Source organism: Phyllostomus discolor, chromosome 7 (genome assembly GCF_004126475.2).
Source record: "Phyllostomus discolor isolate MPI-MPIP mPhyDis1 chromosome 7, mPhyDis1.pri.v3, whole genome shotgun sequence".
Taxonomy (NCBI): domain Eukaryota; kingdom Metazoa; phylum Chordata; class Mammalia; order Chiroptera; family Phyllostomidae; genus Phyllostomus; species Phyllostomus discolor.
The window spans coordinates 83,807,348-83,831,709 of record NC_040909.2 but is presented as its reverse complement, the minus strand read 5'-3'; positions in this window follow the sequence as shown (position 1 = coordinate 83,831,709).

The following is a 24,362-nucleotide window of genomic DNA, read 5'->3' as shown; positions in this document are numbered from 1 at the left end:
CATTAAGCTCTAAATTTAAGGTAGTGTGGAGACATTATGATCTCTTAAACTCCAGAATTGAGTCCAATTGTTGTCAAAACATTTGAGAGATTTTTGAATTTGTCTCCAAAGTTGAATTGTCCTCTACTTAATTATAGTTTATCCTTTCCCTTCAGCAATACCTGGAGGTATGAAGGTTTAGGGACCCTACTAAAACCAGTATGCTTGGTATAATATAAAGCCTCAAAATTATTCTCAGTGAACAAAACACCAAAGTAATCAGCAGAAAACATGGAGTTTTACAAAGTAAAGTCTTCTCCCAGATGCTTCCAAACTTGTAATGAAAGCCACTGAGGTAAGCATGTTGACACTAATCACATACCAAGGACCTAACCTGTAAATTGGGAGGAGAGACAGTGGCCGGATTGTTTCAAACATACCCCTATCAATCCCTATCATACTGCCTGTTTGCTGTGTGACTGTGCCAGATTTCCCATTAAGAAGTGAAATATACTTCCCTTTCCTTTGAATGTGTGCAGACCCTGTGACTTATTTTGACCAATAGAATTCAGTAGGGATGGCATTGCACTTTCTCTTTAACCCTCATTTTACCCTTACATTTTTACCAGCTACCATATAAAACATCTTAGGTGAGGCCACTTAACGATGACAGATCATGAGAAGGAAGAGCCAGATAGAGATAAAGTTCAGAGACCTAGGCACATTGTTCAGCTCACAGCTGAATGTAGCCATGTGAATGAATTCAGCTGACACTGTAGAAGCAGAATTATTGGCTGAATACAGCTAAACTTTGGAGTGTTTACTTATACAGCTGGAGGTAATTGGAAAACATGTTTGTCTTAATCTCAGAAGGGATTGTAGGGGTGAGGGAACTCATGTCCCCTTTTTTATGGTTTATATTTTCCAAAATATAAATGTTTTCATTGACCACTAAGAACAGAAATTTTGTGGGCAGCATTGTAGAGAAGGATTAAAAGGCACCTATATACTATGGCATAATTAACTTTCTCTTTCTTTCCTTCCTCTCTCCTTTCCTTCCTTCTTTTGACATAAATTACCAATACTGTTTTTGACTACTAAACTGATTATTTTAGTAATTTCTTGGCAATAATGTTCCCATCACTTTTCTTATCAGTGTACTGATGATTGCCTTATTTATATCATTTAGTTTTGTTCTTTGATCCAAAATTAAGCACCAAGAAATTCAACATTTTTCAAGGGAGGTCAAAATATTGTGTTTTTTCACTTTTAATTATATATAGTGTATATATATGTATATATACATACAATATGTACATGCATGCATGCATATGTGTGTGTATATATATATATATATATACTATAAAATGTATTTTAAAATAATGAATGAATGTTGCATCTTATTGCAGTCCTAAACAGCATATTTCCAGTAGTTGATTATTGCTAAAGTGGTACATAAAAAATTCACAAGATTACAATTTAAATAGGAACTCAGTGAGAGGGAATAGTTTTTGCTGAGCACAAAAAACACTGTTGTTTTATTGGAAATGCATTAAACTGGTATTTCATGATAAAAAGGAAACTTTAGTGAAATCATGTGACTTCTCAATTTCTGTAAATAAGCTTGTCAATTTCTGTAAATAAGCCTGCTGAGATTTTGATAGACATTGTACTTACTTTATAGATCAATTTAGGGGATTTTGCCATCTTAACAATGTTAAGTTTTGTGACCCATAAACATGAGTTTTATTTCCATTTTTTTAAGTGTACTTTAATTTTTCAGCAATATCTTACAGTTTTCAGGTTATAACACTGCACTTAGGTTAAATTTATTTCTAAGTATTTTTTAAAGATTTTATTTATTTATTTTTAGAGAGGGAAGGGAGGGAGAAAGAGAGAGAGAGAGAGAGAGAAACATCAATGTATGGTTGCTGGGGGTCATGGCCTGCAACCCAGGCATATACCCTGACTGGGAATTGAACCTGTGACACTTTGGTTCACAGCCCGAGCTCAATCCACTGAGATACACCAGCCAGGGCCTATTTCTAAGTCTTATTTGAAATGTTTCTTGATTTTATTTCTTTATTGTTCATTGATAGTATATAGAAATGCACTTGACTTTTGTATATTGATCTTGTATCCCATACCCCTGATGAACTTGTTCATTAGTGCAAAAATGTTTTAATGGGTCTTTAAGATTATATATATTATATAATCTTAATATATAATATATAAATTATATAAAGATATATTTACATATGTATAATTTACAGATGATATATTAATATATATGTATGATATATGTATATATATATATCTATAAATTCAGATTGTTTTATTCTAATCCATTTGGGAAAGGCATTATTACTCCCACTATAAGGAAAAATGGGAATTATAGGATTCACATAAGTACTAACAAGTGACACAAATAGATTCAGATGCATCTATTTAAGATCAGAGTTGTACTTTATAGATATTTAGCATAATTACAAGGTGAAGTAATACTTTCAGATCTATGAAAAGAATCTCACTTTTGGAGAAGAATACATTGATTTTTCATTTTATGCTCTCACTTCAGTCATCATAATTTGATTAAAGTTGCAGCATCTTTATGATGCTAACAGATGCTAATAGTACACATCACTCAGAACCATTCCACCTACCACTGTATTCATTAAACAAAAACTCATTCCCCACTTTCTCAGCCCTCAGCATCTACCCCTCTAATTTCTGTCCTATAAGGACTGGTTTATTTCACTCAGCAGAATGTCCTTAAGGTTCATCCATGTTGTAGCATGTGTCAGAATTTTCTTTTTAATGCTGAATAATATTCCATTGTATGTGTAAACCACATTTTGTTTATTTCTTGGAAACGTAAGTGGCTTTCTTTCACCTTTTGGCTATTGTGAATAATGTTGCTATGAACATGGGAGTACAAATATTTTTTGAGACACTGTTTTATGTTTTTAAGTGTATACCCAAAAGTGTGATTTTTTATTCATATGGTAATTATAATTTACTGAAGAACTCCTATACTGGTTTTCATAGTGGCTGCATCATTTTACATTCCCACCAATAGTGGACAACTATTCCAACTTCTCTTTACATCCTCACCAGCACTTGTTATTGTCTGCTTTAAAAAAAAAATAGAGTTTCAGGTTTGCAAAATAAAAAAAGTTTAGAGATTGCAACAATGTAACAGTACATAATACTTCTGAAACTATAAAATTAAGAAGGGTTAAGGTGGTAAAATGTATGTGTATTTTACCACAATTTTTTAAATTAAAAAGTGAAAAATACAATACTTCAACAAAATAGTGTGAAACAAATATTAAGAATTACCAAAGTTATTCCTGGGTAGGTGCTTCCTTGGGTCCGACTTCTTTAGGAATCTCTGAGCTTCTTGGACTTCCTGGAAGTCTACTTCCTTTGCCAGATTGAGGAAGTTCACCTTCATCATTTGTTCAAATAAGTTTTCAATTTCTTGCTCTCTCTTTTCCTTCTGGCACCCCTATAATTGGGTTGTTGGATCATTTAAAGTTGTCCTGGAGGTTTCTAAGCTTCTTCTCACATTTTTGAATTCTTGTTTCTTCATTCTGTTCTGGTGGAATATTTCTTTCTTCCTTCTGGTTCAACCCATTATTTGAGTCCCAGTTTCCTTCCCATCACTGTTGGTTCCCTGTATATTTTCCTTTATTTCACCATTTATAGCCTTCACTTTTGCCTCTATTTTGTGACCATACTCAATCAATTCTGTAAGAAAAGAATCTTGATTACCAGTGTTTTGAACTGTGCATCTGATAGGTTGTCTACCTCTTTATCGCTTAGTTGTATTTTTTCTGGAGCTTTGATCTGTTATTTTATTTGAGCCATTTCTTTTGTCTCAGTGTGCCTGTTCCATAGTAAGTGGTGGAGCCTTAGGTGTTCCCCAGGGTGGCACAACCCATGCTGCTGCTTTGTAGTGCTGTATGTGGAGGAGGAGTCTGAGAGGGGACAATGATGCTTGTTCAGCTCTCTGTCAGCTATCAGTCATTTCCCCTGCTATCCACAGCCAAATTGGGCCCTTCTGGTGCTGATTCCTCAGTGGGTGGGTTTTTATATATTTTAGGACCCTGTAAGTCTCTTCTATGAACTCTGCTGTGAGGTTGGCAATTTCTCCAACCACCTCAACCCTCACAGGTTTTTCAAACCAGAGGTTTTGAAGCTTTATTTTCCTGCACTGAAACCCTGGGTTGCATGGTCTGTCTCGCTCCCCAGTCATTTCTCCTAGTTTATATATGCATGTAAACGTGGGGCTACTGACTCTGCTGGCTGCTGCCTTGCCACAAGTCCAATCCACCCAGCTGACAATCTCCACACCTTCTACCAGTCTGGATGAATGTTTCTTCTTTAACTCCTTGGTTTTGGATTTCCATACAGTTCAGTTTTCTGGTGGTTCTGATTGTTTTCTGGTTTTAAATTTGTTTTTGTCCTTTTGGTTGTGCAAGGATGCACAATGTGTCTAACTATGCCTCTATTTTGGCTGGAACATTACCCAAACTAAAGATAACGAGAGAATCTTAAAAGCAGCAAGAGAAAAGGAGACAATTACCTACAAAGGAGTTTCCATTAGACTGTCAGCTGATTTCTCAAAAGAAACCTCGATGGCAAGAAGGAGCTGGAAAGAAGTATTCAAAGTCATGATAGGCAAGGACCTACATCCAAGATTACTCTATCCAACAAAGCTATCATTTAGAATGGAAGGGCAGATAAAGTACTTCTCAGATAAGGTCAAGTTAAAAAAGCTCTTCATCACCAAGCTCTTATTACATGAAATGTTAAAGGGACTTATTTAAGAAAAAGAACAAAACTTGGATCAGTAAAATGACAACAAACTCACAACTATCAACAACTGAACCTAAAATACAAAAACAAAAACAAACTAAGCAAACAACTAGAACAGGAACAGAATCACAGAAATGGAGATCACATGGAGGGTTATCAGTGGAGGAGAGGGTGGGGGAGGGGGAGAAAGGGAGAATAGGTACAGGGAATAAATAGCATAAATGGTAAGTAGAAAATAGACAGGGGAAATTTAAGAATAGTACAGGAAAGTAGATGCCCCAAAACTTATATGTATGACCCATGGAAATGAACTAAAGGGGAGGGGGCATGCATATGGGACAGAATGTGCAAGGCAGTGGGGAATAAAGGGGGAGATATTGGACAACTGTAATAGCATAATCAATAAAATATATTTAAAAAAGAATTACCAAAGTTAGAAAAAAGTCATGAATAATTATTGCCCTTACAGATATGGTAATAGGTGATGTTTTCTAAATAAGAAATTCTCACCAGTATTATATAACTGCATTTCTATTGGTCATAAAATGGTTTTTCTTCTACAAATAAGAAATATTCACATTTTTAAAATTTTAATATTTTGTATTAAATTATTAATATTAAATTATCATATTAATATTAAAATATTAATTTTAATATTCCCTGACTCTAAACATATCACAGTAGTCACCTTCTATTTTTGCAACTTAACTCTTGATTTCCATGTTGCTAATTTTGTGAAGATGCTAAAGCCACTCACCACCCAACATTGTTTTATTTATATGACAATTAAAAAAAAAATCCTTACCTGAGGATGTATTTATTTTAGAGAGAAAGGAAGGGAAGGAGAGAGAGAGGGAGAGAAATATTGATGTAAGGAAAAAACATTGATTGGCTGCCTCCTGTACATCCCCTGACCTGGGATGCTGTAACCTGGATATATGTCCTGACTGGAAATTGATCCCACACCATTTTGGTGTATGAGGCAATGCTCCAACCAATTTATCCACTGACCAAGGCATATTTATATGACAGTTTTTGATAGACTGATTTTCAGTGTTATGGCAAATAGCTCTTTAACACTATAGCTATACAGAGCATTGGCATGCTGAAGTTGTAATTTAAAATGTCTCTAGATCTTCATTTGTAAAATTGTGGGCATAAGTTTTCACTATTCACTTAATTACAGTTGAACAGAACCTCAACTCAAGGCCATTCTATTCTAACACTGGATTTAGAAATAATCATTTTCTGTATATATCTATAACACATTAGCACAGCATTTACCCACAATATGTAAAAAACTGTAGACTATATAACATTTAAAGAAAGAGAATATGTGCTTAACTTGTGACTTGGGTTAGGCATGATCTTTTAAATTATTTTATTTTATTACTATTATTATTATACCTCCAGTGTGCAAATATATTATTGCTTGTAAAATGCTTTTAATGTGACTTCATGGGGAGTGGAATATTAACCTGAAAATGGAACAGAAACTTGGAAGAGTCGATATACATACCTTCACTTATTTTACTTGTAAGAGACTAGACAATGGTTTTGGACTGTTTACCCCAAAAAGCTTTAAGTGCCTAATGTGACTTAGCACACTATATATGAAAGAGACTTGGGCATTTAAATGCAGAATTTTTTTTCTTTAGTTCCAAAGCAAGAAGTAGTTTGTGGACTATATAACATTATAAATAAAGTGGAGAACTATAAAATGTTTAAGAATATATTTTTTTTCATTTAACCCAGAATATTTAGCTACACTTAAGCAAAACATGTTCTAAACAAATATGTTTTAAATTATCTGATGAGGAACTTGACAACAGTGGTTTTTGTAATATTACTCAAAGCATAAGAAAACTACACTAGGTGCTCAATAAGAATTTGCTGAAGTAATGAATAACAAGTTGTTATAGAACATTGAATGATAGTCTTCAAAGTATCAGACATTATCTTTGAAACAAAAGTTAATACAATTAATCAGCACACAGTACTATTTGAGGTGGCTGGTCATATCTTGGCCAATCTTTTTTAGTCAGTGACTATGTGTCAAAAGCAACAATATAATCTTTTATGAAACTTTAGTGTCTAGTAATAAACAAAAAACATGTTTTTCCAAAATACTGTATAAAGTGCAAGTGTGTATATTCAAGAATAATAAGACCTTCAGTTCTATTAAATAATAAAGATATTTGACTTTGTTGATCAAAGGGAAAGCACTGGAGGAACATTGACACATCAGAAACGCATCTTTCAGGAGCATGGTAGCTGAAATGCAGTGAGTGGAATCAGCATTAAGGTTTCATGACAACTATATCTGAGAATCCATACAACCAAACTTATGCATGTTTTTCCTTGACTTTATAGAGTGGCCTTATTATGGTATCTGCTTACATGTGGGGCCTGCTTGCATATTTAGGAATGTTGTGTGATGGAGAGCACAAATCTCTCAGAAGGCCATCCAATACCTGACTTTGTGAATTTATAAAAGTAAAAATGGAGTACATGAACTTACTATAATTTCAAAAATTTTAAATTTTAATATCATCTTTGGATTATGGACTCTGAAGTTATTATTTGAATTGCTGTATTTATATGAAGTACAGCATGCATGTAGTGTGTGTGTGTGTGACTTTTAGATTGACCAGTGATACACGCAGAACAGATATTGTTATTGCACAAATATAGCCAGACTTAGTAAACAAGAGTGTTTTGCATTGGGAGTTGAGGCTTATAGAAACCCGTCTTGTTCTGTTTTTGAACTTTGCCACTTATCAAATCTCCCTTTTTTCTATGTCAAAGAGAATGACACCCAGAGAATATCAGAATACCCATGGAGTCCTGCTGCTAGATATTCAAAAGTACTTAAATCTTAGTTCCTTGAATTCTACATATATTTAGAAAGGTTTTTAACATATTATTTATGTTTTACAAAATGTGATAAGAACAAATGCCAATAAATGTGTTTAGATGCACTCACAACAATTACCAGCATAGTGTATTGTTAATGCCATGTAGGATGTTAGAAGGAAAACAATGATTTACCCAAAAGAAAATAACAATATTAATTCTATTCAAATGCTGAGAAATTAAAGTAATAATAATGGAAATCTACAATATAAAAAACCACCAAACCACTCTGATCATACTTACAAATAAATTGCTTGCTTCTTTCCCATATTCTTATCTAAACCTGAGGCATAGCTGTAAACAGCATTATAACTGTGGTAGATACCACGTTAATGCATTTATTCTCCTTCTTTGAGATAAGGGAGGAGGAAAAGAAGGAATCATTTTAAGATGATATTTTAAATGATCTTAAAACTTACAGTTGTATTTTAAATTAAAAACATCAAGCTAAATGCTAGCCTGTTAATCCATTAGAAAGAAAATTATAATAGAAAACCAACATCACCATTGTTATTAACAATATTACCCCATTGATAGTTACCTAGTCACATGACCATTTGACTGCAGGCTGAGCATTCACATAAACTTTGTAGCCTTGTAATTAATATCAAGTGTGGAAAGACCAATTTGGCCAGAGTGATTGGTACTGGCTGCCAGAATAGCTGAAACTAACATGAAACTGTCTGAAACCAGTCATGATTCTGGTTCATTTGGCCTCTTTGTAGGCATGGAAAAAATTAGGGTTTTTGAAATAATAGGAATATGACCACATCTTTGGTATTTTTTTTAAGATTTTATTTATTTATTTTTAAAGAGGGAAGGGAGGGAAAAAGAGAGAGGGAGAGAAACATCAATGTGCGGTTGCTGGGGGTCATGGACTGCAACCCAGGCATGTACCCTGACTGGGAATCAAACCTGTGACACTTTGGTTCCCAGCCCGTGCTCAATCCACTGAGCTACGCCAGCCACAGCTCACATCTTTGTTTTTTATACCTGTATTTATGTGTTCACCCCAAAAATTAGCAATCATATTTATATTCTGTAATTTTAATAGTTTTAATATATAATACAAGTCTAATTTTATAATAATAAAATACAATTTTAGTCATCATTTTCCATTTTATTCTGCATTGTCTACCCCTTCTTTTTAGTTACAGCTTCTGATACACAGTAACAGTGTGATTATCTATCTAGTCTCTCATGAAGATGGTCATATAAGCTTAAAATCCAGACTCTTTACTCAGAAAATGTTAACATAAGACGATCTTGTTATATGTACAATCCTTGGCATGTGCATATCTGGGGACTAGTGATGTTTTAGGAGCTATATGGAAGCTCAGAGATTTTTTTTTATTTGAAACTCTGTGGTTGTGGTGGTGATCCTAAAAGTGTCAAATCTTGCCTGGGGCTGAGGCTTTTAGAAATGGGAACCATTATTTTTCTGCCCTGTCTACACCAGGGGGTGTTTCACTGGCATAAAACTTCAGAAGGTAGAGAGAGTAAGAGGCTCTATTGTCCAAGATAGGAAAGAATATTAATAAAGCTGGAAGAATCTAAGGTAATGACTGAATGGAGTTTCAAAATGACATCTTATCAACATGATTGTAAGCATAAAATGGTCATCATTTAGGTTAAATTTGAATAACATCCTGAAACTTTCATAACTTATTTGTTTCTTTTTTCACTTTCACTATTGTGTGTGACTGTACAAACCTTTGGGAATACTAGCTGATGCTGGAGATCAGCTAGGCATCAGAGACAGCATTATAGCCTTCTTATAGGGGAAGGAGCAGCTTTTGGGTCGATACATTCTAAAACTCAATATAAGAAGTGAAACTGAAAGCCCTGGCTGGCTTAGCTCAGTGGATTGAGTGCAGGCTGTGAACCAAAGTGTCACAGGTTCAATTCCCAGCCAGGGCACATGCCTGGGTTGCAGGCCATGGCCCCCAGAAACCGCACATTGATGTTTCTCTCTCTCTCTTTCTTTTCCCCTCCCTTTCCTCTCTAAAAATAAATAAATAAATCTTTAAAAAAAAAAGTGAAACTGAGAATGAAAACAAAAACATTCACCCTCCTGACCAAAAATATATATGTCCAGAAAGAAAAGATGAAGGTGATAACAGGATAAAAAGAAACAACAACAATCCCAAGAATTCATTGGCAGTCAAATTGCAGAATGAGAAGGTAGCAAAATCACAATGTCAAGAAAATATTACCAGATGCATAAGGCTCTGGATAACCTGATAAGGATGCCGGCAATTCATTCATGGCTCCCTCTTCTGGGAGAGTATTACAGTAACCCAGGAAGGAAATTAAAGAAAGGGTGTTTATTTTATCAACACTCTCTGTTTGAGGGAGATTAGTAAAGAAGTCATAGATAGATTGTAAAATTAATAGAATGTACCATATGTTTACTTCCATACCTCACCAGGGATAAACAGCATGTAACAGTTTTAAGGGATCTCTAAGGCAGAACATAAGCTTGTTGCTCACCATCTTTCTCTAAACCAGTTTCTTAAGAGTGGCAAAGATTTACTCTAACATGGGCAGGAGTTAGGCCTGGACACCCGAGCACATCACTGAGAAGATGGTCCCTTGGGCCGTTTTCATTGGGGGAGGGCCAGAGCACAAAGAAACTACACTCAGTTTTACCAAACATGACTTTAAATTTTTTTTTCTAACTAGCACCATTTCTTGCAGATGTCATGAGCATGTGCTCCACAGAGCAGTAATGTAAAAATGACTAAAACAGGTAAAATAGGCCAGTATTTTGAAAGTTTTTCACCAAATATTGTTTTAAAAATAAAATTGAAATAACCAATCTCAATAGCAGTTATGATCATAATATAGCTGGGAAATTTTTATATTAAAGTGGAATATTTACATGAAGACAAAATGCTTACTGTTCTTCCAAAAAAAAAAAAAAAAGAAGAAGAAACAAGTGATAAATATACAGACATGAAACGTAAACAGTTAATATAATATTCTAAAATGTATTTCTAAATTAAAATTTAATATAACTTGCAAAATAACTCCAAAATTATTTGAATTTGGAAAACTTACTGCAGACATCACTTACAAAAGAAACATGTAAAAATATGTAGAAGGTTTAATTCAAAGAATAAATAAAGATGTTAAATTTTGATATATATTCTAAAACTACTATTTAGTAAAATCAACATTGTACAAAATTAAGTTCACTGGGGGAAGTAAATATAAATGTCTAGAAAAATATGTGGATATATTTAAAATTTTAGAAAATTATAATGAAAGTTTTCAAAACAGTGAAATAACTATTGTAGAAATTAGGCAATAAATGTTACACAAACAAAAAAATTGGCATATGTAAATAAAAAAGTTAGAACCATACCTCCATGTGTCCCATTAGATATGTCTGGATTTATCAAACACATAAATTCTTTTAAAAATCATAATGTTGGTTTCAACAAGAGCTTAAGACATAAAACTCAGAAACAAAAAAGAATCTTTGCTAACTTTTTTATACTTAAACACCTTTATCATTACCTTTACCACATCAAGAACAGTAATTGCCCTCTTGAAAATAAATAGAACCTACCAACATCTGAAAAATGCAGGTTCATATCTCTCATGTAGAAATTTCTCAAAATGTAAAAAGAAATTAATATAAAACACAGATGTGTTCAACATTAGTGAAAAAAAAGAGTGAAATAAAATACTACTATATTACAGCAGAAAAAAACTAAAAGCATTGCCAGAACTTGCATCACAGAGCCATGCTGTGATACAATAGAAATTTTTTGATGCTGGAAATTTTCTATATCTTTAATATCAAACATGATAGTTATTAGCCACATTTGGTTAGTGAGCATTCAACATGTGAGTAGTGTGACTGAGAAAATTAATTTAAATTGTATTACAGTTAATGAAACTATACATTTGAATAACCCCCTATGGCTAGTTGCTACCACATTGGACAGTGATTATAGAGTTTTAACTGAATAAAGACTTTTCCATGTGTCATCAGTAAAAGAGTTAAAAATCACAATTTTTCAAGAAATATGGTCATATTCACCAAATTTTCATAGTATTTTCTTTCTGACCTAAAAATCCCATTCTCTCTAACCTAAAAATGCATATCTAATGTTTTCTATAAGGTAATAACATAGAGTACAAGAAATTTATATACAGGGATGTTTATTGAATTGGAAAAAATGGAGACCATATAAATGCCTAAAAATAGAGAAAAAGTTGGAAAGATTTGGTGCACTAAGTCACCACAGCCTCCATTGAACATCACTTCGTTGTTGCTCTGCTTTGCAGTCACCATCATCTGATATAATGGGAAACACTAATTCAGGAGCAGAATGACCATTACCTGAAAAGTTGATATTATTACTTACCTTGTTTGGAGATCACACTACTATTAGAAGCGTCTCAGTGAATTTTGGTTCTGTAAGAATGGCTCATCCTACTTATTTCTCATGTTGAATTTACTAATTACTAAAACTCTTTGGACTTTTATAGACATGGTAAGGAGGTGAGATTTTGAATTTTATGTATGCCACAGCATCAAACTGAAGTTTCACTACTTACCCTCTTCTGTTAAACTATAAACTCACCAACTGGTAGAAATTTCTTAGTAATAGTCCTCAGTGTTAGCAGACACATAGTAGTAACATAATAAAAATGGGCTAAATTATTTACATTTATGACTCCTATTTCCTTAGAGACCTGCCCATTGAAATCTGACAAAAATTTCATACTCTGATTAATTACTTCTTCAAAGCTTATCTCTTATGGGTGAGTGATGAATTCAAATTTCTTGATCATGACAATGCCCAATTCTGAATCCTGGTCTGTGTATCTAACTAGTATCAAGCCTGCTTGGCATTTTGTTTTATTAAAGCAACAATGTTGATAAATACATAAATTATTCAAGAGAACTAAGTAAGACAAGGATTCTGTAGGCTTCATTAATTGCAAAGTTTGATAAGCTATCTTGATGATTTGCCAGTAATCACTTATATAGTTTTATTGGTGAAGCCATAAATCTCCTTATCAACTTTTATTCTTTGATGTTTAACCAATAGAGTATACATTATTAAAAAAGATAATGTTTCTCTTACAAGGTTTCCCCCTCCCTGGAAATATTTGTGAAAACTAGTTCAATTTCAATTAGGCAATGCCTTACTTTGCCCTTTTATTTACTATTTTTATGACATTGACATCACATTTGTAAGAACACTGAAATCATCAGAAAAATGAGCTATATTTCATAGGGGAAAACACATAAAAGAAATAAAAATAAAATATGAGAGAAATGGAAGAAGTTGAATCCATTTAGAATAGGTGCCTCAGAATGTGGATTAGAGAAAGCATCTTCAAAGGGAGATTTAGGTAATTTGTTTCATGTTTTTTTAATATTATAAATATATATATATATATATATATATACTTAAATATTTTATTTATTTATCTTTAAAGGGGAGGAGAAGGAGAGAGGGAGAGAAACATTAATGTATGGCTGCTTCTCATGCACCCCCTACTGGGAACTGGCCTGCAACACAGGCATGTGCCCTGACTGGGAATCAAACCATGACCCTTTGGTTCCCAGGCCTGTGCTCAATCCACTGAGCTACACCAGCCAGGGCTACATTCCATATTTTTAACAGTAGATAGATTAGGAGTAGGTGTCCCCATGCATGAACATTTTATATACGTATGGGGTGCTCATTTAAATAGCTACAACTGAGCACTTTTCTATTTAACCTGCCAGGTGTTCTTGCATGTTACATTTACAATCAGTTTTTAAGTCATCCTGTGCTTGCTTGTGAATGGACCCTGGACTTATGAAAGGAAAACAAAAACAAAATTGAACAACTCTTTGAAATCCTGTCTTGCTCTTGAACTCATTACCTGAAGACATGTGTTTACCAGAAATTTGGGCTTTTGGAAGCCTCTCCCTTTTTTAGGAATTTAATTTTAAAGTATTAACTCTGAAAAAATAAAACAATATCACCATTTCACATAACTGAAGCTGCTGTGAGTGTCTCCTGTGAATTTTCCCCATCTAAATATACATTTTTCTATTGGTCACAAATGCAATAAATATTTGATATTCTAGCCTCCCCTTAAAAAAACATGTTTTACTGTTAACTCCCTTACAGATAGCTTTATAGTCTTTAATTTTAACCCTTTCCCTTGCTTTTCTATTTTCCAATTGACCTCTATTAATAGATTTTGTTTATTTGTTTTTACATCATATTCTTCCCAAAGTGAAAGCACAAGGCCTTTTCATTGTTCCCTATTAGTAACAATAATGTCAGAGCAGGCAGTTGTCCTTTGAATATATCTTTGGTTATGTGCCATTGGCTATTATGCATATGCTACTGGATGGGACTTGATGACTAATTGCATTTTTGGTTTTTGCTTCACCTTAGTAATGTTTATTACTTTGCTAGAAAGAAAAATATTAGATGTTTTATTAATTTCAGGTTGTATTGCATGTTTTTAACATATTGCTTTACATATTGTGACTTGCAAGCTGTAGTGAACAATGCTAATATCTACAGACTTCATTTATCAGATTTCAATATATGCAGACTTCATTTAATTGATATACTTTGGAATTTCCATCTCCCTATAAAATTATATTTTTCAGAGGTATGTTTACATATATTTTATCCTCACTTGAGAACAGGCTTATTGATTTTAGAGAGAGAGGAAGGGGGAGAGAGAAAGAAAGAGGAAGAGAAAGAAAGAAACATCTATGTGAGAGAAAAATCAATTGTTTGTGTCCTGCACATGCCATAATCCTGACTGGAGATCTAACTCAAAAACCCCTGTATGTGCCCTGACTGGGGACTGACTAAACCCGCAACCTTTTGGTGTATGGGATAATGCTCCAAACAACTCAGCCACCAGCCAGGGCTTTATACACACTCACACATGTATACATGTGCACACACATATACACATGGTTTTATATGTACATATACATAAATATATACATATAGGCATATATGTCTATATGTATGTATAAGTTTGTATATATACAATTGCCTTATACTCTGGCATATTCATGTTTTAATTTTCTATTTTTTAAAAATGAGTCTTTTTTAGCCATTTTGTTTTTGTAATATTTCTTTGATCTATTGGTGAATGATTACAGTAGAACTTTATATAACTAATTACATTTTTATTGATTTATTTTGTGCCATATGACTTCTGATAGTCTATGTTATAGCTGCCATTAAATAATGATTTGTTGAAGAGTCCCACTTCTTTTTTTTTAAGATTTTATTTATTTATTTTTAGAGAGGGGAAGGGAGGGAGAAAGAGAGAGAGAAACATCAATGTGTGTTTGCCTCTCATGTAGCCCATAACCCAGGCATGTGCCCTGACTCGGAATCAAAACCTGCGATGCTTTGGTTCACAGCCCGTGCTCAATCCACTGAGATACGCCAGCCAGGGCTCTCCCACTTCTGAGCATAACAGCTAGTTTGGATAAAACCCATTGCAGAGAGTAAAGAAAATTATGCTGAGAAGTAAATCTGATTAAGACAAAAAGGGACCTCTAAATCACTAAAGAATTAAACATTGTACACACAGAGAAAAAAGACCATGGAGTGAACTTTTTCCTTGTAAGAGTTTGCTAATTCCAAAATATATGGCTAACATGCTCAAGAGCTGCGCAGTTGTTTTGACAGGCATGTATTGGGAGTGGGAAGAATTTGGACTAGGGTCAGCCAAGAAGGAAGAACCCTGTCAGCAAAGTTTTCTGTTGTAGCATAAAGAATCAACCAAGTGAGAGTGAACTAGAAAGAGATCATCTCTCACAAGGACTGAAAGTCAGCTTTATATCATCTCAGGTCTTGACTGAAATAAGAGTTTTCAGGATTGTTAGAGCCTCAAGAACCTAAATGTTCTCTAGAATTTGGTATTATCACCCAAGTTGGAATAACAGGTACACTATGACCCAGTAATTCCCAATTAAATTTGTGCAAATAAAGAAACAACAAGAATTTTCAGAGCAACACTATTTGTAATGGTCCTTTAAAAATCCATAGGTCTGTGAGGAGTATCTTAATAAATAAATTGTGGTGTAGTCATTCAATGGGAGAGTATAGAGAAAGGGGAGTGGGGGTAATAGTCATCCCTACCTGAAAAGTGTCTCATGAGATTTAAAGTAGTTATACATGTGATGTGTTTAGTATGGTTCCTGGTACACTTTGTTTCAACTGTTATTATCAATATTAATAAAAATAATAATTTTATTAACTCTATTAGTATTTTAGACTATACTGTTTGATCAAAAGTGACCGAGAAAACATTTTGTAGCACTCTTAGGATTGATTCCTCATAAAGCACAGTCTCTCTTGATGTCTTGTCTATGAATCTGTATTTTCTCTTTTTTTGTTATAATGATATTGATGGTCAAAACTATGGCTATCTTTCAGCCATATTTTTCCTTAGTTTCTCATTAGGCATTTATGATTAAGAGCAATGAGGGGTTAATGGAAATGGAAGGGAAGCACTCAGAAACCACTTTTCTTGTGGTTGAAGTCAGTAGTAATGGAGTGAATCCTCTCATCAGTTTATGGAATGAGACTAAATATTTCTTTAAAAAATCTTTACTTCTCAGTCCATAGTCCTCACATCTCAGCATGCAGTGATTGGGTCTCACACAGTGTCAAGCTTGCCTCTCATAATAGGTGTTTTTTTTTTTTTGTTTTTTTTTTTTTTACTGGTATTTCTAAAAAGTGTCTATCATCTGGCTTTGGTGCCTTGCTTGCCTGGTTTCAAAGGGGTGATTATTTCAGTGTCCACATTTGGATGATATATGCTTTATGGTTGCTCAAGGTAGTCAAAGGCAAACCTCCAGATCAATAACTTCCTACTCAGTCAAAATCCACCAGGAAAGATGTACAAAGTTTTATTACATTTCTCATTGGCAGTTGAATTTTAAAATATTTATTTATTAACATTTTTCTCCCCAGTACTTTTGAGCCAATGCCATTTCCATATCTCACTACAATGCTGTCTACTTTGCAGAGATATTTTTTTATTATTCAAAAAGAAATAACATCAGGATTACAAATATTATTTTATAGATATGTAAAGATTTTTAAATACACCAACACATATTGGCAATATTTGGCCTTGGTTTTGAAAATATTTCAATTATAGTCTTAGAATAACCTTGCAAATATTTTCTTTCAGAGACTAATAGGCTGGATTTGATTCTGTCATTTTAAAATTTTAGTATATTCTTCATAAATATATATCTAGGAATTTTAAGAGCTATAATATTGTATTGCATAATTAGTTTGTTTGCTAAGTAACAGATTTAAAAATAATTCGCAATTATAATCTGAATCACATTTTAAGGTGAATTATATTAATCATAGGAGGTTCAATTTCTATCGTTTTCATGACATTATCTTAGAAAATAATAGAAATAGTCCTTTTTGTCTGACAAATGGCAGAGCTCCATAATTATTAAAATAAAGACACTGTGGTGACAGAATAAAATGTCAGAAGTTATGGTAATATAGGATGTCAATTTTAAAATTTGTTTTAATATTTAAAAATAACTGGGAGTAATGTTATAAAAGAAGACTGATTATATGCCACTGGAAAAGATAATAAAATTTTAACAATACTGAAACATTTTTAAATGGAAAGTAGTACTAAGAACAAAAATGGGAACTAGGTTTGATTTTATAGCCAATTACTGTTGAACTCTTATAGACTTGGTTTCAGGAGAAAAATTACTTCTGCTTCCAACTTTGTAGTTTCAAATTATTTCATTTAGATATGTGATGGTCATGCTTTCATAAGATGCCTTCAAAAATAGGAGCTCTCAAAAAAATATCAGAACCAGTCCTGGGGTATATAGTTTAAAATACAACTGTCCTAACTCTCACGGTGACACAGAATATCTGGGTCTATTTCCTAAACAATGATTTAAGATTTAGGCATCTGCTGAAGTAGTGTAATGAAGAGTGAGAAAATCAAACACAACATATTAACATACAGAAAGTATATTAATGATTATGTTAGTTTAGCAATAGTTACAGAATTAACATTGCACAAATACAATATTCTCTACCTAGTTACTCATTCCAACTACACAGGACTCAATTTGACAGAAGGAAGCAGACTCTATATTTGAACCTAAAATATATAGCCCAGGAGAACATCCTGTCAAATATAAGATGACAGATAATTCCTCTTCCACCTAGTACATGGAGTAATAAGTTAAATATGACCAAAATGGGACGGTATCCCAAAATTGTTTTAAAGTCTGTAACAAGAAATAGGGGCAGTACTAATATATGTTGCCTGCTATGTAAGGGAGAATTGGACCTACAATGTTGTACTAATAAACTACTAAATCACTCCCTTAAAGTACAATTTTATAGAAACATATCTTGTAGAGTGATGGTTTGTTCAACCAGACAAAATAATTTTAAAACTAAATACCAGATAACAATCTAAAATATTTGTTTGCATATGTAGGTTATATTCATCATTTGTTATTTCTTCCTATTTGAAACTACTAGAATCTCTCATTTATTTACCAAGAAAGGACATTCTGAACTTAGAAGGGACTTTTCAGTCAAAATTTGTAAAGGGGTGCTTTTAAAATGCAATATTACCATATGTTGCACGTGGGTCACCGACCAGCAGTGACCACGGAACGCTGTGGATGGCTCGCCGAAAAACACGCGAGAAACCAACACACACATGCACAGAGACAAGACTAGTTTCTGTGGGGAAGTAGGGACAGAAATGGCCACCCCCCCTAGTGGGGAGGGCCCTGATTTACCGTCCATACATGCTTTTATTGGGCTTATTTTGCATAATAATTCAGGTAAAGTACAGTACTTATCAGGGGGAAGTAAGGAACTATAGAAAACAAGGAACTCTGCTGGTCTATTGAGTGGGGGTCAAAGAGCTGTAAGACTTTGAGGAACCAACTTCTTCCTTGGACCCCTCTCATTCAACTGAGAGCATTCTTAAACAAAGAAGGTTTCACAGTAATTTACATGTTCTTTCTTAGGCCTGATCACCCAAGGAATCTGCCCTTTCAGCACAGAGCTGCACCACCCTGTCATTGTTTCAGGCTTAGGTGGGAACTAAGGCAATAAGCAGATTTTCTCCCAGACGATGAGAACTCAGGCTATGTTAAAGCCGAGGAGCGAGGGTCCGTCACCCTCTTCTGCTGCAGCCCCCCAAGTCCTTCTTTTGGGGGGGCCTCCCAAAGTGATCGTGCCTGCCTTAGGTCGTTCCCCTCGTGGGGAATCTTACCCGTCTTTGGCTAACCGACCAAGCTTTTTGGGGTTCAGTAGCAGAAGCAGCATTTCTACCTGGGAGACAAGCCCTTGTCTCCTTGCTGGCTTACGGTTCCAAGGGCGTTCCCTTAGCCTTAGCCTAGGCGGGGGTTTCAGCTTCTGATATCAGTCAGGGTGGTTCCCAACAACCATATATTTAGTAGAGTCTTTTCAGTTTTTAATTATTAAAAATTTTACATATTTAAGGTATACAATATAATGTTTTGAAATACATATACATAGTGAAATGATAACTACAGCCAAGCTAATTAACATATCTATCTCACAATTACCATGTGAGTGCTCACACCTGAGATCAACTCTCTCAGCAATTTCTTGTATCTTACCCAGTATTATTAACTATATTGGATCTCCAGAATTTATTTAGTAGAATCTTAACAACAATTAGCTTTTGTGCCAACAAGTACCAGGTACTTAACATTAAAAATTCTCTTGAAATGAAATTTCTTGAAATTCTCTTGTAATGAAAGGGCCATTACATAAATATCTATAAGGGCAAAGTTATTATTTTTTGTTTTGGTACACATTCATTATGGGCCAGCTACAGTAAACATAAAATCTTCACTATACATATAATTCTAGGGGAATTTTGTTTGGTGTTCACCCAGGTCCTTCCCACTAGGCACCTGGTTGAGCCCTTCTCCAGAAAGGACAGAAGACATGTTTCTTTCCTAGGTCCACTCAGATCCCATTTTTTCTTCATCATGTCATCTGTCTCATCTTTGTCCTTTCTTATATTGTTGTGGAAAATCCACCCACATTCAGGAAGATAACAAAGCACAAAATTTATTACACGCACAGGGCTCAAGGGGGGGTTAATTCCCAAACCCTGAGCTGAAAAGGCTGGGTTAGGGGTCCTTTTTATATACCAGTTACACAGGCAGAAAGAGAGGGGGAACCAGCTGCTGAAAGCAAGCATTCAGAAGCAGGGGCAAGGTTAGCGACCTTCAGACAATGTTACTTAGCAACATCTGCTAGCTGGCTCCTTACCTAAAAATAACTTTTACTCAGCTTTTGTCCCGACAAAACTTGCAAGTGTTACAGAGAGCAGTTTCTTTTCCTGCCACATTCCCCGCTTTGACGCTATAAGGTGTTTTATTCCTTTTAGCATCACTAATACCTGGCTATAAGGCTGAGGTCCTTGGGAGGGTTACAACTGCTGATACTGGTGTTGGTACCACTGGAGGGCTAGCACTAGGGCGGCTGCCCTACGAGTCATTGTAGCCCTAGGTGTTGGACTAAGGTCCGGAGGATGCAGGGTCCTATATGCCTGACACGTCCGAGTCTGGTGCTTTATGGTCTTAGATGTTACTCCAGTCCGGTATACCTTCCCTCCCCAAGTGCAGAGGGATTGCTGTGACTGAATGCAACCCGATGGCATGTCAGTGGAGGAGCTGAAAGCTGACCCTGGGAGATAGTAAGACACCACTTTACCACTGAGCATAACCCTTTGCCTGGAGGTATTACATTTGCAGGCTGGGGCTGAGACAGGGGCCACATTTGTTAAGAAAAGCATACAATAAACCCAAATACCGAGATTAAACATAGACAAACTATTTCTAGGGTTACCCGCTTTCCAGGGATTCCATTCCTCAGGGGCTACAGTCACTAGTCCAATTATCAATGCTCCTGAGAAGGTGCCAATTAAAGTCAGGTAGGTACCCTGTGGAACAATGGTCTGTTTCTTGATGTCTTTTTTTTACTGGTTGGCATCCTCCAGTGTCTTAGCATGAGTTTTTGGCACAGGCCTTGTCCTCGGGTCTTTGGGATCTGCTGCTGTCTTGGCCTGGCTGTAGTAGATCCAAGGGGTGACTCTTGCAGCAGTAAGTTTGTCCAGGGTAGTCCAGTTTTCTGGTCTGCATACTTGGCGACTTTCCTGCCCTTAACTATATAGCTGCTTCCATCCATGTAGTGGGTGACATCAATATCAGGTTGGGCCAGGGGCTGGTCCTGGAGGTCTGGCTGGCTGGCGTGGACATCTGCAGTTACTCTAAGACAGTCTTGGTCCAGCTCTCTAAGTTCTGACGGTAAGTAGGTGGCTGTATTGACTTGTTTCATGGTCTTAAGATGCACCCTCAGGTTTTCCTTGGAGGATGCCCTGGTATTGAGTCAGTCTCGGGTTCAACAGCCACTTATGCCCCTTGCAAGAGGGTTATGGCAGCAGTGACTGCCCTCAGATGAGGTGGCCAGCCAGTGGCATCATGGTCCAACTGCTTAGACAGATGAGTCACCGGGTGTTACCATGGTCCAACAGGCTGGGTCATGACCCAAGGGCTACCTTGTCTCTCTTGTGGGTATACAGATTAAAAGGCCGCCCCAGCTTTGACAGTCCAAGGGCAGGAACATTACTGAGGCACCCCTTAATATTTTGGAAGGCTTTCTCTTAATGTACTGACCCTTCAAAGCCTGGTAATAGGGCCGAGTTCCACAGCCGCAGGGTGCAGGCTGGCTTTCCCTTAGGAGAACGAGCATTTTTCTCAGAAATCAGACAAGGTTCTGGAGGGTGTTGGCAACTCTGCCATTTTCTGTCCTTGCCCCTGATTATACCATGAGTACTTCCAGCAAGCCTGGTTGCTGAGCTCTGCACCTGGAGCCCCAAGGGAGCTTGCAGGCCACTGGGGCAGGTGAACCTGACAGAGCAACGTGAAGGGCCATGACAGAGGACTGCACAGATGGCTGTAAGGGGCACTTCAGCAGCGTGTGCGTTCCCTCCTGGCACCGTTCCTGGGATGGGGCCACCAGGAGGAGGTCGTCCATGTACTGCAGAATTGTCAGGGCCATCCCCCTTTAGCAAGGGGTCTCCTGCTAGGGTTTCCCCAAATAGGGTTGGGGAGTACTTGAACCCCTGGGGCAGTCTAGTCCAGGTCAACTGAGTCTTGACCGCTGTGTGCGGATCTTTTTCATTCAAAGGCAAAAATGGGTTGGCTGGAAGGTGGCACAGGAATGCAGGAGAAGGCATCCTTCAGATCAAGGCAGGTAAACTACGTTGCTGTTGGGGGAAGCTGGCTTAGGAGGGTGTACAGCTTCAGGACCACTGGGTGGCGGCTGTCTACTGCTTTGTAGACAGCCCACAGATCCGGGACAGGCCGGTACCCACTCCCATCTGGCTGCTATCATGGGTCTGGGCAGGTGTGGCCCCATGTTATAGAGCCGATCTTCTTCAAGCTCCCATTCAGGGGACCTGCTTCCCAGTCACATCCTGGGCAGGGGAGTCTTTTTTATCTCCCTGGCCCAGAGCATGGTCACAGCCATTTAGCATATCCAAGTGACCAGCCTTGAAGGCTATAGGCATGTTAAATGACCATGCCATGGGTCAACTGCAAAGCTGGTGCTGTACAAAACAGCCCTGCATATTTTGCTCTGTGTGTCCCTCCCCCAACTTACACCTGTGGGGAAGGGGTGAAGACATCCTAAAATTTCCTGGACACCCCGAGTTCTGGACCCCGTCCCAAATGCCCATTTGGGCCCCACCCCCTTGGCTGCACCTTGTAACAATTTTTCATTTTAGATATATACCCACTTTAAATTCTTTTAAAGGACAATGGATGAAGGTCTCATCTTCTTGTAACTGCTTCTGGCTGGAACTGGACGTCGTTCTACCTACCCATGGGTCAGGGGTGCCTTGAAAAGGGATGCAGCACGGAGGGAGTCCTTCTTGTAAGGAGAAGGACCTTACAGAATCCTGGTCAGTTGGCTGTTACCAGGAAGTTGCAGACTCGGTGTCCAAAGGCTGGCATTACTGGACCATTGGCATTCTGGTTATATTCTGGAGATGACAGATTTGGAAAGAGGTGGAAGGCACAATTAAGTCATAACCATTAAATGACAAAGGCAGGGGCTTAGGTATGGTATATCTGGAGGAAGGTGTACAAGGCATGCTACACTTATCCAAAGCTTTTTGTGGTCCATTATACTTTACTCAGGCTGAGGGAATATATTATGATTTCCCCTCCTTTCAGATATCTAAACCTTTTCTGTTCAAGCCACTAAGACAGAAAAGGGAAAATCAGTTTTAAAGTGAAGCCCACAGATCGCCTAAACTACTTACTAACCTAACCACTTAGTTTAGCCAAACCATTGAGCTCCAGGGGGCGATGATGCAAAATGGGCTCCTTAAGTGAGGCCTATATTGCAACCAATCACTCAGGTAATGAAGTCATAGGCATACGTCCTATGAAAACAGAAGAACACACAGGTTAATTTACACAATAGTCCCCCAACCAGTCTCTGTGCTTGTGAGACTGTCTTTTGGGAAGGCATTCAGTTGCAAGGTCTTTCCTGCAATGACATTCAGCAATGGCAATTTGACAGGTCCTTTATACCTGTAAATTGTACATTTTTGATGATATTACAAAACCAGTTTTAACCTTCAAATGAAAACAAACTTTTAAGACAGTTAGCTGCATTATTCTGATGTTTAATACTGAGCACAGTGATTTTCCTTGAACCATAATTTTTCTCCTTAAGATCACCCTCACTGTTATTAAAGGGACTACTTTGAGTTCTGTTTTTTCATTTTGACTGTTTGTTTGCATAAACTCACCAAGAGCAGCTTAGATTACTTATGATCTTTAATTCTGCTTTGCTGGAACTCACACAGGGAACTTTCAGATTGACTTCTCAGTCTGCCCCTCAGGGCACAGAAGCAGAGCCACACATCCACCATCTGGCTTTGCCTGTACCAGTTGTTTCACTCAGATCCTTGAGGTTTTCATTGTGCCCACATGTTCCTTTTTGGCCATCTTTCATGAAAGCAACCTTCATTCCTTCCCTGGAAAGACTGCCATGAACTGCACAACCAACCAAAGTACCAGGCTTTTTCTCGTGGGCTTACACTAGCTTCACAAGTCAATCCCAGTTCCTCAGGGCTTTCTGGTGATGATCAGAACCCATACATGCCTCCATCAGACATGACATTCCAGTCAAAGTCTTGGTTATAACAAAAACACTATTATTAACTACTGGTCTTATTGGTCTTATGCAAAGAAACCTTATGTTTTCACTTACTCCTTCAGAATGCCAAATTCTGGAGGGATCAGGTAGGGAGAAAAATACAAAGCCTGAAGGAAAATCTTTTCCCTTCTGATATTTACTGGGCTTCTTAAAACCTTTACTTTCACAGACTTATGCAACATTTACAACCCTTTTATTTTTTCATACATTTTCTGATATCCACCAAGAGTGTATTTCTATGCCTTATACCTTTTATTATTAACTAACATCACATAATTCCTTTTAAAACTTTTACTTTTCCATTTACCTTTACGGTTTCCCACAGACCTTCTTCATTATATATATAAT